The sequence below is a fragment of the Mustela erminea genome, chromosome 9, assembly GCF_009829155.1.
Source record: "Mustela erminea isolate mMusErm1 chromosome 9, mMusErm1.Pri, whole genome shotgun sequence".
Classification (NCBI taxonomy): Eukaryota; Metazoa; Chordata; class Mammalia; order Carnivora; family Mustelidae; genus Mustela; species Mustela erminea.
Window position 1 is genome coordinate 87,579,117 of NC_045622.1, and position 18,490 is coordinate 87,597,606.

An 18,490-nucleotide genomic window follows, 5' to 3' on the forward strand; every position below is an offset into this window, starting at 1 on the left:
GTGCAGATCACTATACGTATCTTACGGTACTGATAGCAATTACAGCAAACACTTAAACAATGTGTTTTCCATTCTCGCTTGGCAGAGAATGGAAAACAGGCAGTCTGGTCCTAGACTCTGTGCTTTTCATCACATGCTTCTTACATAATGTTTTGCACAATAAATCAAGGTCACTCCAAGGTTGCACCTTGAAAGACAGTGATGTATAATGATAGCTACGATAAGTATGTGTACTGAGATCTTTGCCCTGTGGCAGGCAATGTTCCAAGGGTTTAGCATCTATGTCCTCATTTATTCTGCATAATAACTTTATTGGAAGGATACTTTTATGGTCTCCATTTTATTGAGGAGGCAATTTTAGGGAAGCTAAGTAACTCTCCCAGGGTCACACTGCAGTCACGTGGCAGAGGCAGGCTTTGAGCTCGGTTCTTTCTAGAGTGTTGTGTGACTCTAAAGCCTGCCCAGCCCCGTGGCCGGTTTGGAGTTAAGTGGCCTCCTCTGGGTCATGAGATAGAGAGGGTGGCGTTCTGTCTGGCTTTGCAGAACATCGCTTAACGTTCCTGGCTTGAGGAGTGCAGAAGGTCTGAAACGGTTTGTCCGTTGTTTGCTTTTCGCCTTGCTCGATGATGATGGACCTGCCCGACAGCGGCCAGAAAAAATTTGCAGGGATGATAATTGCTTCACAAATAACCTGTCTCCTTCTTGGCCAGAGCCTGGGCTGAGCCGCCGCCTGGGCAGGAGGACATATGGTAAATAAACAGGACTCATGTGGGGTGGGGGGGCACTCAGGAAGCCAACTTTACTTTTGTCTATTACCGCACCTCAGTTTTTTCCTCCACGGTCCCCTTCTTTCCTTGTCCCAGGACGGAAATTAGGGCGGGCCCATGCTGACTACCTTTCTAGCTCCAAAGCAGTCTCAGTTCAGACCTTCAAAGGCTGTTGCACGTGGAGACTGTCTCCCTCCTCCAGCTGGGGCCTGGAACAAAGAAAGGGAGTCTGTGGTTGGTTTCCCGCTTCCCGCCTATGCTGCCGGCTGGCTCACTGAGGCTTCTGACCCCCGGCAGGGGCAGGAGACGGGGAGAGGAGGACCCAGAAGAGCAGGGAAGTTCTTAACTTGGTTAACACTGCGGTTAGCTGGCTGGGCCTGGTGGGTGTTTACACCTGATTCTTTATCTCTTGGCACAATTTTATAAATACTTCAGAGAATACCCTCCTTCCTCATTTTTGGGCATTTCTAAACTCCCGATCCTTTGAAGCTGGCTGCCTAAGACTCCTTCTTCCAAGTCTGAGCCGTGCTTACTAGTTTGGTGGGGTTGCCAAAACAAATACCACAGGCTGAGTGTCTTAACAGAGACTAAGGCGTTGGCAGGCTTGGTGTCTTTTTTTTTTTTTTTTTTAATTTTATTTATTTTAGAGACAGCAAAAGCAATCAGAGGGAGAGGGAGAAGGAGACTCATCACTGAGCAGAAAGTCCACTGCAGAGCTCGATCCCAGGACCCGGATATCATGACCTGAACCCAAAGCAGCTATTTAACTGACTGAGCTACTCAGGCACCCAGCAAGCTTGGTTTCTTCTGAGGCCTCTCTTGTTGGCTTGGGGTTGGCCATTTTCATCTTGTTTTTCACACCATCTTCCCTTTGCCTATGTGCATTCCCAAATCTTGTCTTCTTCTGAAGATACAAGTCAGATTGGATGAAGGTCCACTCTAAAGGCCTCATTTTAACCCAGTCACCTCGTTTAAAACTCTAACTCCAAATACAGTTACGTTCTGAGGTACTGGGAGTCAGGGCTTGAACATAGGAGTTTGGAGGGGGGTTGGGGAGGCACAGTTCAGCCAGGCCAGGTACCGTCAGCTTCTGCCTGGGGAAGGGTTCTTGCTCTCCTGGAGGCCCTCTTCCAGAGGATCTACGCGACTCCCAGGGTCCCTTGTTGCACACCTCTGGCATATCAGAAATACTCAACTCCTCTTTACCCAGAAAATCCAAAGCCTCCTGGCCCCCTCACTCCTGCTGGGTGCTCCGTCTCTCTTCACCTTGGGCTTCTAAGGTGTGATGCAGACAAAAGTCCTTAGGGATACTCGAGCTACAGAGATGCGGCTCACTCCCAGGAGGTGGGGAGTGGGCAGCTGGCACTGGGAGCACATCTGTTGTTCACTCCAAAATTCTCCCTCGGTGCTCCCACTGTTTCCTCGTCCAGCCCTCCTTTCAGGGCTGGGGATGGTCCAAAAAGGGGGAAACTGGTATCATTTGCAAGTCCTGCATGACGGCGTCACAGCTCCCTTGGGATGTGTCCCCTAATGGCTTGTGTCTTCAGCACACGCTGAGATTCAGGTAGCCTTCCCACTCTGCTATCCCTCTGATGCCGCACTTAATTTTCATGAGGAGCCCCATGAGGAAGAGGACGGTGTCCTCGTCGAGCTGAAGGAGGGGAAGCTGGAGCTCAGACCGGTTCAGGAACGTCCCCCAAGGTAGATGGTAGAGACCTTGGGGATCGGGGAGCAGAGATCCTCTTTGACCCACTTCGGTCACTCCCCTTGGCCTTCCCCACCAGGCTTCTGAGAGCTTCAGACTGCTGCCCTTTTTTGTTCTGGGCTGGAAAGAAGTTCCTTCTTAGTAGAATGTCACCACGGTAAAAAGCTGGAGTCCCTGCCTAGTCTGAATGCTGCATTTGGAATGCAGGGGCTGGTGCTGGGGTGGTGGGTCCAGGGTCAGATGCGGCTGTGTCCCCAAGGGATCTCTGCTGGAACCTTCTGCCCCTGCCCCAGCGTAACTCCTTCAGCGCAGTAATGGCGGGCGGTGGAACAGCTTTCTTTGCAGAAGCGCACAAAAGCAAAATTGCATCCTGAAAATCTTATTTGAGGCAGAAGGGGCTGTATGGTCTCACCCTGTATCCCCTAAGATGTACTTGACCTAAAGAAAACTTCAAAATAGAAAGACCTTGATTTTTTTTTTATATTTTATTTATTTATTTGACAGAGAGAGATCACAAGTAGGCAGAGGCAGGCAGAGAGAGAGAGAGAGGAGGAAGCAGGCTCCCTGCTGAGCAGAGAGCCCGATGCGGGACTCGATCCCAGGACCCTGAGATCATGACCTGAGCCGAAGGCAGCGGCTTAACCCACTGAGCCACCCAGGCGCCCAAGACCTTGATTTTTAAGCTGACTTTTTCTGTTCAGATTTTTAACTGTTTTCTTTAAATATAAGTTCGGGCCTACCGTTGCGCATCCTTGCACAATTTCCCAGGGAAGGAAGAAGGACAAATGGGTCCGGCGGCTGTTTGGAAGCTGTGTGTCGAGGCTATATCCAGGATCTGTCCAGAGGCAGCGCTGGACTGGCCTGGCCTGGCCTGGAGTCTGGGGCCCAGGGAATAGGACGGGGATGCATGCGGTTGCCCTTAGACCAGGGAAGAAGGAGAGGATAGTATTTCTCTTTAAGCACTCAGCAGTCATTTAGTGAATACCTATTATACTCAGGGCCTTTATAGGTCCTCTGCCAGGAAGCGACGGGTCATGAATGGTCCCTGGGAAAAGTGACCTGTGGGGCAGGACAGGGCTTGGAGGAGGCAAGACTGGACCACTGGAGAATCAGAAGCGTCAAGACTCCCAGAGCTGGGCAAGGAAGGAGGAAGGACCAGACCACAGCCCTGGCCTCCAGAATGGAGAGGGGAATGGGTTAGACAGGAGACAGTGTGGGAGCTATGTGGGGTCAACCGACGGAAGCATCTAGAATGCTCCTCTGGTTTCTGACTTGGCCCACGGAAGTGATGCTATGGCATTACCAAAGGGTGAGTGTGTACATGTGTGTGTGTGTGGGGGGTGCAACTGTGCTGGGATTGGAACTGGCTGACGACCCTTTTCTGCAGGAAGAATTAGGGCATAGAGGTTGTTCTTTCTTGTAACAAATAGGTACTGAGGGTTTGCCATAAGCTGAGTGCTGGGGAGAGGGAAACCAAGGGGACACATTCCATTCCTCTCAGAGCTTACAGCCCAAGTGAAGGAGCAATTCAAATGAAATGTAGCAGAAAGACTGTAAAAGGGAATTGAGGAAGGGCTGGGGAAAATTGGTTACGGGCCAAGTATTCAGCGACATTAGAGAATGATTCATTTCTAAAAGTGTGATTATGGCATTGTATTTTAGGTGGGAGAATACTCCTCCGTTTGCTTCCTTTTCTGGAGATGCAAGTTAAAAGAGCATGATGTCAGTAATTGACTTGGAAACAAAATGAATACACACACAAAGAGAGAGCAAATATGGTAAAATGTTACCAGTTGCTGGGAGTCTATGAGAGCTCATTGTACTGTTCTACGATTCTTTGGGCTTTGGGTTTTTCCATGTGAAAACTTTCATTATAAAGATTTAAAAATACAAGGTAGCAAGTGCCTTGATGGGTGCCGTGGGAACACAAAAGAGGGCACCTAATTGGAATTGGATGAGTGAGAGAAGCCTTCCAAAGAAAATAACATCTAAGAGCGGAGAGATGAATGGACGATGGACCCGGGAATGGGGAAGTGCCTTGGGGAGAATGTAACAGGCAACGTGTGTGAATGCTTGGTAGCCTGTTTTGTTAGAGGAACCACATAAAAACACACACAAAGACATTTAATGGGAGTGTTGAATGTGAATCAAGGGGTTACCAGGAGGTGAGAAGAGAAGGCGCGGGGGCTGTGGATAAGTTTGGACTTTGTCCAGACGTGAATATAAGCAGGGGGGTGTGTTTCAGAAAGAGGAGACTACCGTGTATTGAGCTGTTGGGTCTGGCAGCCGCTGCTGTAAGGGCTCCGTCTGCAGTAGTCCACTTAACCCTCACTGGCTTCCCAGCACCTAGCGATCAGCACCGCTGTTTTACAGATGAGGCAAACTGAGGCCCAGAACACGGAAGTAGTGGCTCAAGGTCACAGGTCTGGAGGAGGCAGGTCGGAACCCAGGCAGCCTGGCTCCAGAGTCATGCTTTTTTTTTTTTTTTTTTTTTTTAAAGATTTTATTTATTTATTTGACAGAGAGAAATCACAAGTAGATGGAGAGGCAGGCAGAGAGAGAGAGAGGGAAGCAGGCTCTCCGCTGAGCAGAGAACCCGATGCGGGACTCGATCCCAGGACTCTGAGATCATGACCTGAGCCGAAGGCAGCGGCTTAACCCACTGAGCCACCCAGGCGCCCCAGAGTCATGCTTTTAACCCACAAGGCCACCCACCTCTCAGGGCCAGGCTGTTCTCGGTGGAAAAAGATCTGGGAGCAAACAGGACTTGAGGCAGGAAGACCACTCAGGAGGCAGTTGCACGAGCCCTGGTGAGTGGGGAAGGTGACTCGAACTAACCTAGTAAGAGCGGAGATGGGGAAAATGGACAGGACAGAGTTATTTCAGAGGGAAAGCACGGGACTTGGTGATCAAATGGTTGTGTGTGTGTTGGCAGGGCATGGAGTGGTGGGGTGGGGAGTCAAACACCCCACTGAGAACCTGCCCCACTTTTGCACGAGAAAGGGGACCTGGAGCAGTTCTCCTCATGACACACAGTGAGGGCATGCGCAGATCCCTAACATCACCTCCATCTGCGAGGACCAGCCTATCGTACAGCCGACTCACATCTCTCTCATCCTGGCCTCTGCTAACCATCATTTCTGGTGCCATTTGCTATCTTCACTGTTAGAATTTCATCACCTACAGCCCTTGTCATTTCTGCACCCTAAGTTTTCTGGCTCTGGGAGGCCACAGCCCCCAATTGTTTTCCTAATTGTCTCCCAGCTCACCCAGCGCACCGTGAGCCAAAAATGCCGCCAAGGGGATGCCTGTGCTGCTCCGCCAGGAGCCCTGAATCCTCGGGCCCCCTTCCCTGAGCTCAGCCCGGATGACAAATTAAACAAATATTGAAAAACGATAAAAAGAAAAACACTTGGCCGTGTCCTTCTAATGCTTATTGATTTTTAAGATCTTCCCAGGCATGAAAACGAGATTCACTGCCGTCATCTTGACATTGGATTCCTGTTAGCTGGAAGAGTGGCTCATCGATCAGGGTGGGATGCCCGGCAAGGCGGGTGTGGGCCTGTCTCCTGTCTGGGTCGTCAGCTCCAGCGATGGAGCATGGTGGGCTGAGGCGGGGTGGGGGGTAGAAACTACTCGCTTCAAGCAAGGGGCATTGTGGCCCGAGACGGACCTCTTGGCATCTGGGAAGCCAGTGGGGCCACTTCTCTGTTCCATGCCAATCTCTGGGGCCTTGTTTTGTTGTTGTTGTTTTTCTTGCAAAAGACCCCAAGAATTCTAGATTATTCTATATGTGTGTGTCAAAAATGATGCAACTACTATATGAATTCATATGCAAAGGGCGTGGGGCTTCAGAGCACCACATGAGCTCTTCTGTATATACTGCTCTCTCTCTCTCTCCAAGGAAATCGCTCATTTAACAGCAAATATTTATTTAGTTGCTACTATGGGCTATGTCCAGTTCTAGGTGCTGGCAATATAGCAGTGCCCTACATGAGAAGTCCCTGCTCTCCTGGGAGCCTACCTCCCAGGGAACATTGTGAGGAGCTTTGTGGGTAACCTGTCTGTGCCTGTATCACATCTGTCTCTAGGCCTGGGTCTCTACGTTCACGTTGTACACACGATTCTGTGAGTCGCTTCTTCACTAACAGTGTCTTGGAACTCATTCCATGTCAGCTTAGACAGACCTACCCCGTCTTTGATAGTTGTGTGATGGTCTTCTGCAGGATAAATCCTTGCAGGTAGACATATGGGTTCTTCTAATATTTGCCACCCACAGAGCTGCAGCCAACTTTCTTCTGCATATACTGCTGTACACATGGGAGTCCATACATGTACTGAGTGACCATGGGTAAGTTAATGAACCTCTCTGTGCCTCAGTTGCTTCATGTGTAAACTGAAGGTAATAATGGTACCTCCCTCTAAATCATGAAGGAAATGCAAACAAATGACAACGAGATGCTGCTTTATTCCTGCTAGGATGTCTATAATCAAAAAGACAGGTATTAACTAGTGTTGGCTGGCAAGGCTATGAAGAAATTGGAGTCCTCGTATACCGCTGGTGGGAATATAAAATGGTGCAACCACTTGGGGAGAAAGTTTGGCAGCTCCTGAAAAGGTAATGCACAGAATTACAGCAAATGGCCCAACAACTCTCACTTTGATGTAGAGGCCCAGGATAAATGAAAACACATGGCCACACAAAAACATGTATGCAAATGATCATAGCAGCCTTCTTCCTATTAGGCAAAAGCTAGAAACAATCCAGATGTCCAACAAGTGAGGAATGGATAAACAAAATGTGGTATGTCCATGCAATGAATATTATTTGGCATTAAAAAGACAGGAAGTATTGATATATGTTACAACATAAATGAGTCTTGAAAACATTAAGCTAGCGGAAAGTGGCCGGTCACCAGGGACAACATATTGTGTATTTCACTGATGTGAAAAGTCCAAAATAGGCAGATCCACAGGAACAGAAAGTAGGTTGGTAGTTCTCAGGGGACTGAGGGGTTGATATAATGGGGACTGACTCCTAATAAGTACAGGGCTTCTTTTTGGGGTGATGAAAATGTCCTAAAATTGTGATGATGATGATAGCACAACTCTGCAAATATACTAAAAAAATATTGAACTGTATACCTTAAAATGGGTAAATTGTATGGCATGTGAATTGTATCTCAGCAGAGCTATTATTTAAAAATAATAGTAAGACCACCCTCCTGTGTTGTAAGGGTGAACTGAGATGGCATATTGATGCAGAGAACAGTCCTGGGCATCTGGAAGCTCTAAGTATCCACTGTTCCTGGTGTTGTTCTGGAACAGAGATTCCCAGAAGTAAAAATGTTGAATCAAAGGGCTGGCGCATTTTAAAAAAGTTTTAATATTTTAAATTTCAAAGACGGCAAAGTTCCCCTCTAAAACCATCTTCAGCAGCTCACTCTCAAAAGTAGTGCACAGGATGTCTGGTTTTCTCCTTCCTTCTTTTCAAAGAAGTAACCACCACAAAAAATCTAGAAGAGCATAGATCACTGTTCACTGTGGCTTTCCTTCAGGTGATGGGATCATGTGTGGATTATCTTTTCTTCTCTCATAGTGTTTATCTGAATTTTTTCATATTTTCAAAAACAGAACATGTGGTTGTAAATGGCATGAGTCCATTCTTTTTCATGGCTAATATTCCATTGATTGATTGATATGTCAGTGGAATTATCTATTTATCTATCTATCTATCATCTATCTATCTATCTATCTATATCACACCTTCTTTCCATTCATCTACAGGTGGATACTTGGGTTGCTTCTTCACCTTGTCTATTGTTAATAATCCTGCAATAAACACAGGGGTGCATCTGTCTTTTCATATTCATGTTTTCATTATCCGTGGGTAAATACTCAGTAGTGGAATTACTGGGTTACATGTTAATTCTGTTTTTACTTTTTTGAAGACTTTCCATACTGTCTTCCATAGTGGCTGCACCAGTTTGCGTTCCCACCAACGGTGCTCGGAGGTTCCTTTTTCTCCATATCCTTGCCAACACTGTTATTTCTTGTGTTTTTTATTTTAGCTATTTTGACAGGTGTTAAGTGAGATCTCATTGTGGTTTTAATTTGCATTTACCTGATGATTAGTGATCTTTTCATGGATGGACCTAGAGGGTATGTAATGCTAAGTGAAATAAATCAATCAGAAAATACCATAAGATTTCACTTTTATGTGGAACTTAAGAAACAAAACAAGTGAACAAACAAAATTTAAAAGGAGGCAAAAAAAAAAAAAAAAAACAAAAACCCAAAACCAAACTCCACAGACTCTTAAATATAGCAGATGGATGGTTGCTAGAGGGGAGGTGGATAGGGGGTTGGGTGAAACAGATAAAGGGAATTAAAGGGGGTGGGATTATGGACATTGGGGAGGGTATGTGCTTTGGTGAGTGCTGTGAAGTGTGTAAACCTGGTGATTCACAGACCTGTACCCCTGGGGATAAAAATATATGTTTATAAAAAATAAAAAATTAATTAAAAAAAAAGAGTACACTAATCATGAGGAGTACTGAGAAATGGTAGAACCGTTGAATCATTTTATCATAAACCTGAAACTACTGTAACACTGTATACTAATTACACTTGAATAAGAATTCTCTTAATTTTAAAAAAAAACCCAGAACACATAATTACATAATACTTATGAGTGAAAGTATCCCCCATCTAATTTGCACCATGGGACTTTAACCCTTGCCGGCTTTAATGGTTAGAATGGGAGACTTTACACCTATCAGTCCACCCTACCAAGACACAGGTCCTTCCCATTATGAAGCTTTTATTGCAATAGCCAGAGGACAATAACATAGGGAAGTGCAGAGATGGCAATTATGAGCCAGGCTTTCTCACTCAGTGTTACCAAAAAATCATACCTGTGCACCATTTTCACCGTTGCCAGACACCAGATCTTGCAAGTTCGCAAATACTTCGTGGGCATTGTCATTTAGTCTCCACAAGGATTCTGTGACATAGTTACGGGTGCAAAACAGGAGCTGGAAAAATCAAGCGATTGCCCAAATGCACGGTTAGGAGGTGACTGAGATAGATATGGCTGAAGAGTCCTGTAGCTGTGAGTCAAGAGTCACATACCAGGATCTTTTATTATCTCACTTGTAAGGACAAGGGGCACCTGGGTGGCTCAGTGGGTTAAGCCTCTGTCTTTGGCTCAGGTCATGATCTCGGGGTCCTGGGATCGAGCCCCACATTGGGCTCTCTGCTCATCAGGGAGCCTGCTTCTCCCTCTCTCTCTGCCTGCCTCTCTGCCTACTTGTCATCACTCTCTCTATCAGATAAATAAAATCTTCTAAAAAATAAAATAAAAGTAAGGACAAAGTTAGAGCAAGCTTCAGGGAAGAGGCTGATTGAGTGGCTTGGTGATATCTTCAGGACACCCAACCTTTTCAACTCTTTGCTTTGCCATCTTCCTGTTTCCATCTTCAGAAAGAAATAGGGCTCTAGCAGGACTATCTAGACAGAGCAGGGTTCAGAGAAAGACAGAAGGTCAGTTTATTTCTGGGGCTTTCTCCTTAAAGTGAAATAATTTTTCTAGAAGCCCTGCCTGCATCCTTCTAGCAAACTTTTCCCATAGGCACAATTTGTCTCCTGGGCTGCTTCTAGGTCCTTTACCTATTCTTGAACCAACCATGGGCAAAGTGAATGGAATTATCTCTCGACAAATTTGTCCTGTCCCCAGGGTTTGTACTGAGGATGGGTCACTGTTCCTTGAGGAAAGGGAGTTCCCTGAGCAAAACTGAGTGTATTTGGAAGGGGAAGAGGAAATGCATGTTTTGAGGAGTTGAGCGGACAAAGCAATATTATCCAACATAAGGGGAGACTTATATTGTCAAAGTTGGGAGTGTTTCTTTCTAGTTACTGCACTGTTCTGCATTGTGGCCAAGACTTCCATTGCAGGAAATTGATTTTTTAAGGTGGAGCTTATAAATCACACACATCCACCCCTTCTCTCTGTCTGCAGGTCCCATCCTCTATGAAGGGAGGCTTGGAAGCTTGATTTACAGCAGATCACTGCGAGTGAAGTAGTGCGTTTTAAAAATAACCCAGTGGCAACTAGGTAATTTCCATCTTGGGATTGCTAGTCTGGAGAGCTGCCATTTCACACTCCCCTGGGGTCTCTCAGGAAAGGCCCCTTTGGGATGATCTCCTCTTGGCAGCTTATAGGACCGACTTTATTAATAGGACAATATCAGTTTACGGATTTAGAAGATTTCAGAAAGAGGTATTTGGCTTCCCTTCATGAGAATCACTTTTTTAGCTCATCGTGATAAATTGGAGTATCAGTCAACAAATTTTCACTCACCTCCCTTGCGGCTTAGGACATAGTATATTTCTTGCCCACAGTGACTTTGGGCTTGGCCATTGACATGACATAGCCAATGGAATATGAATGGATAGGACTCTAGCAGTGGCTTTAAGTAGGGTGTGCACCGTTTGGCTACCCTTGTGCTCTTGTGACCACCATGAGAAGAGAACACCTTAGGGAGCCACTGTCCCTTCTCTCTGGCCTCCAAGGATTAACCACATGAAGCAGACCAAACTCCCAGCTGAAGCAGAGTTCCCCTGCCCAACCTGTAGATTTGTGTGCAAGAAAAATAACGCCTTGTTTTCATAAGTCGCCAAGTCTTTCTTCTGCAGCAGTGTTGCAGCAAAGTTGACTGCTACAAGGGATGTTTCTGAGTGATGCCCAAAGGGTCTGGTTGGTGTGGCAGACCCATAGGACCAGCTATGAGAACATGTCCCAACAAACAACCGCTGGAATACCACATGCTGAACATAGTTCAGGGAGGGAATGAACTGGAGATGTTTTGGTATTTTCTTGGAATGACCCAAGTTCTAAGAACTTTTTATAAACTGTTCTCTGACCCCTTCTCAACAAAACAGACTTACTGGCCAATAAATTGCTAAACCACGTGTTTCATCACCAGTGTTCAAGTGTAGTAGAATGTAGGGGAAAGAGCGCTGGATGTGGTGTGGCTCTGTACCACAGTTCAGCTCAGGTCTTGTCTGTAATATTGGCTAAGTCATTTAATTCTTATGAACCTCATTTTCCTTCTATGCAAGCTGGTGTCAGCAGGGGGTGGTTACAAGAATAAAATAATCATGCGTATCTATGGTTTCCAAATTGTACTTCTAGTGGGTGAGGTTTTTCTCCTAACAAAATCAATATATAAGACTAATAACTGGATACATAGTTTGCTTAAATATTTATTTGGCATGAAGTTTTTCATTGTTGGCAGAACCTGCCAGGTTCACAGGGATGTTAGAGTTCCCTAACACCCAGTTTGAAAACAACGTACAGATTAAATTTGTAGAGTAAAACCACTCTACAAATGGCGTTGGTGCTGGTACTGGGGATGGCGGTGCTGGTGTATGATTCCAGTCTCCCAAAATGTTTCCCTGCCCTCTCTTCTTCCCAGATTTCTCCCACTGACAGGAATCTGAAAACCAAGTGTAAAGATTTAAGTGTGTGTATGTGTGTTTTGACACACTCTGAAGCTTGAAGAGACTCAATCAACTTCAACAAGTCAACCATAATTACAACAAAGTCACTGCTACAGTGACTCTGTGTATGTGCAGTCGTCTGTGGTTATCCCTCTAGTCACACAGTTGTTGGTCCACCCTAGGTCACTATTTGGGCAAAGTAATGTACCACTCTGACCTGGAAAACTTTGCATCCTCTCAAAAGAACATATGATCATTCTGTGTCTCCATATAACACAGGGCTTCTTTATTCTTGCATGCTACAAATTGTGCCCTGTGTTACTCTGTCTTCAAGGACATTCTCAACTTACAAGTCTGTCTGACAGTGTGTAATAATAAGTGCAATCAATTGTTACAAAAGATGGATTTTACCTGTAGGTCATAATTTGTCAGCATGCCTGTAGAAGCTTCCTGTGTGTCCAAGCCTACTGTTTTAGAATCACTGCTTAAGGATATTTCTTCTTTTAAACTCTCCTCTCTGGGCCCTATCAGTCATTCACACTTTAATCAGAAATAGTTCCTCAGAGTCTCTTTTAAGAACATTAGATGAGAATGGAGTGGAGTGTCTAAGTTTGGGTTCCCCTAGAAGCAGATCCTGAGACAAAGATTCACATGTAAATTGTTTACTTGGAAGGTAGGGAAGCAGTACTATAGCAGTAGGGAATTGATGTATGCAAGGGAAAGTAACCAATTATGGGTATGTTGTCAATCAAACTACTATGTGGGTAACTGAAGACAAATCCTAAGAAACCCTGGGAACTAGCATGGGAAACACATCGTACAGTTATCCCACCCAAGGGGAAAGGGATCTGGGGTATTTACACCAAATTCCTTAGCCACAGGGTAAGTGTGCTCCCAGCACATTCATTTCCTGACTTTTCTAGCCATGTGCATAAGCAGAGTGAACCCTGGTGGCCAGAGAATGACCTTAGGTAAAGAGACGCATCTAGATGGCAAGGCTTGAACACTGAAAGTACCCGCTACAATCCACCCCTTGTACCATTCAGATCTCCCCTTGTCATCTTTTAAATTCTTTCTGTTCTGTCACTGAGTCTTCAAGATGATGACCAATCATACTTCCTTTATTTTTTTATTATATTCAGTTAGCTAACATATAGTACTTCGTTAGTTTTTGATGTAGCATTAAAGGATTCATTAGTTGCGTGTAACACCCAGTGCTCATCACAACACACATAATACTTCCTTTAAAGTAAACTAAAAGGCTGAAAGCAGAAAACTTGTGGGGGGCACATTCACATGCTAAGGGAACTGGGGTCTGCCCTCCTGCCCTTCTACCCCATTTTAATTCCCCTAACCCCATTGCTTCAAGTGCCTTATACACCGAGGCCACCCAGACCTCCATCCTTGAAGGATCTGAGCCTTGGATTACTGTGTCTCTGGCAAGCCATGGTTACTGTGGCCGACCATTCACAGTTATCACTGCACATGGGAACACATACCAGTATCCCCAGAGATTCTCTGAATTGCAGACATACTCCTCCCTGCCTTCATTAGGTTCCTTAAATAATCAAGGCTTACATCTTTGCCTGGATAGTAATTCCTTCCTTTGCACCCCAGTTTACTAGCAATTAGGGACCCAAAATGGTGAGGCATCAGTTAGAGTTTTAGGTGTTGTGTGGTTCTTATCATGTCTCTGTTAGAAACATTGTCTTCCCTGTGCATTAGGACTTGGCAGATACTGAAGATGGGAGAATGGAGAAGTAAAAATTCTCTAAGTGGGTCACTGGGAATGATGGCAAGAGGAGCCACTCCTATTTAAACTCCTTGGTATCCAAACCCATGTGGTCCAGCCATTGGAGACACAGCACCATACAGGGACCAATGGTTAAAAGTCTACACTACATCTCAAAGCACCTCACTCCACAAAGTGTCCTCTTACCTGCATCCAACCAAAGTTGCATCTTATCTTACCTGCATTTTTATGAAGTCATTCTAATCTTACCTTAGACAAACAGCTTCTGAGCGATGTGATATGAAGTGGGACAAGTAGATCCTGTGGTTATCATCCCTTCTTTGCTAAAAATGAGTCCTTTGGTGAGGCAATGCTATGCAGAACCCATGTCTAACAAATCAGACCTTCTGTGAGCCCTCAGACAGTAGTGCTAACCGAGGCACTGAAGGCAGGAAAGGCAAACCTGGAATACGTGGTCCATCCCAGTCTCGCCACCCTATCAGGACTTCCACCTGGTCATAGGAGACTTGCTGGGGCTATGAACTCATCAGGCTTCTCCTATTCGGGGGTTATGACTTCATCAGGCTTCGCAACTTTGCTGTTCACATGATTAGATCCTGTGCTTGACGTTAGGCGTATCTGCTGTTTAGCTGTAGGACATGAGGCTGTTTTCAAGGACTTTAAGAGGGGCTATTTGGCTTCTTAGCCATAACTTGGGCTGCTAGCTGGGTGGTTGGAGCCTGTCATTCTCTTTCAGTGCTTTTATTCTACTTCACTTCTGAGCAACCAAGCAGCCCTGCAGTCCTTACAATTATCCTTGATCCCGCATCTCTCCAATGCTGGATATTGCATTTTTTAAAAAGATTTTATTTATTTATTTGAGAGAGAAAGAGAGTGAGAGAGACCATGAGCAAGCGGGAAGGGTAAAGGGAGAAGCAGACTCCTCACTGAGCAGAGAGCCCGATGTGGGGCTCAATCCCAGGACTGTGGGATCACTACCTGAGCCAAAGGCAGATGTTTGACTGAGCCACCCAGGTGCCCCTGGATACCCCATTCTTTTTCACCTATGACCCATCCCAATTCACCTCCTATAGTCTTGGTTCTTGTGATGCTACTGACAACACCTCACTTGCCATCAGCAACTGGTCTTTGTTGCCACCTTCCATCTTCCAGAGTCCCATCCTAAGATACTGCTTCTTAAGAAAACTTCTGGTACCAAGAAGACCTGGAGACAAGGATTCCAGAACCAGCAGTTCATTTGGAAAATGAAGGAAGCACTAGCAGGGAGGGAGGAAGTCACCAAGGGAAGGCTGGTAAATGGCACATTATCAAGCAAGTTACCACAATGAGCTTAAACCTGCTGGGGGGGTGGGTATTGGCAAAAAAAAACATAGAATGCAATCCTTAGACTTATCCCCCCTGAGTGGCAAGGGAGCTGTCATATTTACGTATACCAGCTTGAGGGAGTCATGGGTTGAACGCTGCCAGGCAGGCATGGTGGTCTTATTAATCACTGACCCCTTGCAGCCTGTCTCATGCATGAATAAAACAGACCCTGGTAGCCAGACAGAGCCCTTAGGCAAAAGATGCAGATTATGGTCATGGAAAATCAGACCCTTATGTCCTGAAATGTTACCACCCATGGGAATGTGAGAGAGACACCAACACCAACAACTGCAGTTTGGGGGAGACGGGGGAGATAGTTTGAGAACACACTGACTGAGTTTAGGGAAGGCAGAGATGTTAGAACTAATCAAAGAGCATCCAAATTGTCCTAATTCTCATTTTTGAGGGCTAGTCCCATTCTAAGGAGGGGCTGCTTGGCACAGCTGTTTTTAGCAAAAAAACGAAACAAACAAACCAAAACAAAACAAAAACAAACAACCCCCCCCCCAAACAACTATAAAGGAATAGAAAAAGAAACATGCAACATCCCTTGGTGACAAATCCAGCACTTCATTGTCCAACTGCAGGCATGCATCTCGGGCTCAGATGGGGGAGGGCTGGGGAAGCGAAGGTCTTAGTGGAGAGGACTATCTCTTAGCCCCTCATGGGCTGTGTCAGGGAGGCAAAGGCCCCAAACTTGGCCTTCACTTGAATTGGTAGGCAAGGCTGGGTTGAATTGTCTATTATCTTAATGAACCCCTTGAAGTTGTAGTTTTAAAAAATGCTCTCTGTATAGATCACCTAGTTCAAGATGTCACTTTTTCTTTGGGGTAAAGAGAAATGGAATATTTGGAAAAATATAGACATGGCAGCCTCTCCTGGTGTAGAAAGATCTTCTTACGGTGGGGCTTTTGCTGAGTGTGGTTTTCTTCTTTGTTCTGTTAGAGTGCAGTTGTGGATAGCGTTGGGATTTGGGGATAACCATCAATCTGTCTTCTTCCTGAATTTGAACCAACTGATATACAGACACAAGGAAGCAAAGTACCAGTTGATGACTAGCAAACCATTGGAGACAATCTTGAATGTTCATTAATAGGTGGAAGGGTAAATAAATATGGAATGACCAGAAAATGGAATACTATGCAGCTAAAAAAAAAAAAAGGGATGAAGATGTTCTGGGTATTGACAGGGGAAGAGCTCTAAAAAGAATGGGAAGGAAAGAGGGCGGGCAACATAAGTGTGTAGCATACTAGGTGAACCTAACGTTTAGAGGGAATCACAAGAAAATACTAATAGGTAGAGCTTGGCAGTGGGCACAGGGTAGGTAGGGGCCTGGGTGGGAGGGAGACTTTTCATGGAATACCATTTTGGGGAAATACGTAAATCGTTACCTATATGGCTAGACACCTAGAAAATGACTCGGGGGTGGGAGGAGACATAGATGGGATGGATTAAAATAGTTATTGCCCCTCCTCAAAAGTCACCCGGTTATCTCTTGTCATGATTTCAGGAAAGGAGATGGAAAGAGTGGTGGGTGGGAAAATATGAGAAGGTACAAGTGAAGAACTTCATGAAGGCAGAGTATTACCATGTGCACCTGCTGCCTGTGCCATTGCTGTGCTCCCATCTCCGTTCACTGGGTGTACCTTACACGGAGGAGGTGCCCAGAAATACAACTGCCGGGGTCTGAGTGCACCAGGATTCTGAATAACCTGTTGGCACAGCTCTTGGCTGCTACCCACTTGGGAGGCAGTATGGGGTGATGGTTAAGAGCACAGCACCCGGCAGCAAACTAAAACTATGCTCCTGACTCCACCACTAACCAGATGTGTAGGTGTGAGTGTCTAATTCATCTTCTCCTCACGTGGAAAACAAGAGAAATACTAGCACCTACTTCACCATCATGAAGAGTCACACAAGAGTACATGGGACAGCACCTGGCCCATTAGAGATGCTCCAGAGCATCTGGTATTCATTTTTGCCAGTTTCATCATTTATTGCTGTGGTTGGTAGCACAGATCTCGACTCTTCACGGAAGACAGAACAGAGTCTAGTTTCTTGCCTGGGCAGGGCAGCTGACCCTTCCTGACATTGCTGGCTCATGTAGCATCTGCCTGCCTTAGATGCCCTTCCAGCATCTAAGGTCCTGGGGTGGGGCTCACCGGAGGAGCAACTCTGCTGACAGATGTGTCCTCTAGGATTCCAGAGGTGATGCCAGATGTTGGCATGCAGCTGTGCTCACAGAACACCCTCTCAATGTTTATCCCCTGCATAATTGCAAAGTAAATGGCTTAATGTTATTGTGGAAATGACTCTAAAAGTTAATGGTTCCTCTAATAGGAGAACCCCGCACCCTCCTCCCTCCTCCCTCCTCCCAATGGCACCAGGTTCTTAGTTCTCAGCCTTTTTCCTGTCTCATGGAAAGGAGCCATGGACCTGATGACACCCTGAGTGAGAAATTCACTTGGAACTCTGCTGGTGATGATCTGATCTTAGTTGTGGTGAAGAAAAAGTAAACAGGTGTCATTAGAGAGCTCCCTTGATTAATTCTGTTGTTTTTTACTCCATCTTGTAAAAGAAGTTTTAAGCCACGCAATGTCCAAGGTTCAAAAAGTTAAGTGTGTTTCAGGTTTTAAAACCATTTAATACATCGAAGATAGTTTTGTCCTGGTCCCCATGTTCTGGTCAGAGATAAGCTTTGCTTTGTTGCGTTGCTAAATACGGTCTCTTGTTGAAGCAGCAGGTGAGCCGATGACAGACAAGCCTGCCCTCGGATGTAACTGGGCAGAGTAAGCTGTGCTCAGAGCAGCGGGACTTGGGGACCAGATATCTGGCATGTCAGTCCCACCTCAGCCCCAGTGTCTTTCCTGTAGGACAAAGCCAAACACGTCAGCAAAGGGGCCCAGCAGCAGCCAAGGGCCACTGACCATATGTTCAATGCCAATTAACTCTACATGGAGGAAGACTACTAGAGAGAGTACGGACACTGCCAACTCAGCAACCAGACGTCGGAGGTTAGCACCCCGCCATTGCAGCCATTCTCCTCAGTGCACCAACCTTCAGGGAGCATGTGCTGGACGGTTTAGTGTTAGGGGTCCAGACCATGCGCTCTGAAAATGGTCTGCCTGAGTTCAAGTCCCAGCTGTGCTGCCTACCAGCAGCTGAGTGGTTTTGACCCAATCACTTCTCTGTGCTTCGATTTCTTTTCGGCAAAATGGCAGTCATAATAGCGTCCCCTTCATAGAGCTGCAGGGAGGGTAAATGAGTTAATATAGGTCAAGTGGCTGTTTCATGGTAAGTGATATAAAGCTGTGGTCTCGGACACCCTGTGATGAGTCGCCCCCACCCCACTCCACTAAAGAACACTCCATTCATTTGAATCATGTAGTTAGCAAA

The 18,490-nt window shown here is 45.8% G+C and overlaps 1 protein-coding gene across 2 annotated transcripts in view; it reads left to right on the plus strand.

Annotated features, from left to right (window-relative positions):
• PRR5L (proline rich 5 like) overlaps positions 1–18,490 on the plus strand; it is a 144,811-nt gene that overhangs the window by 1,122 nt on the left and 125,199 nt on the right. The gene's annotated exons all lie outside the window — the stretch shown is intronic.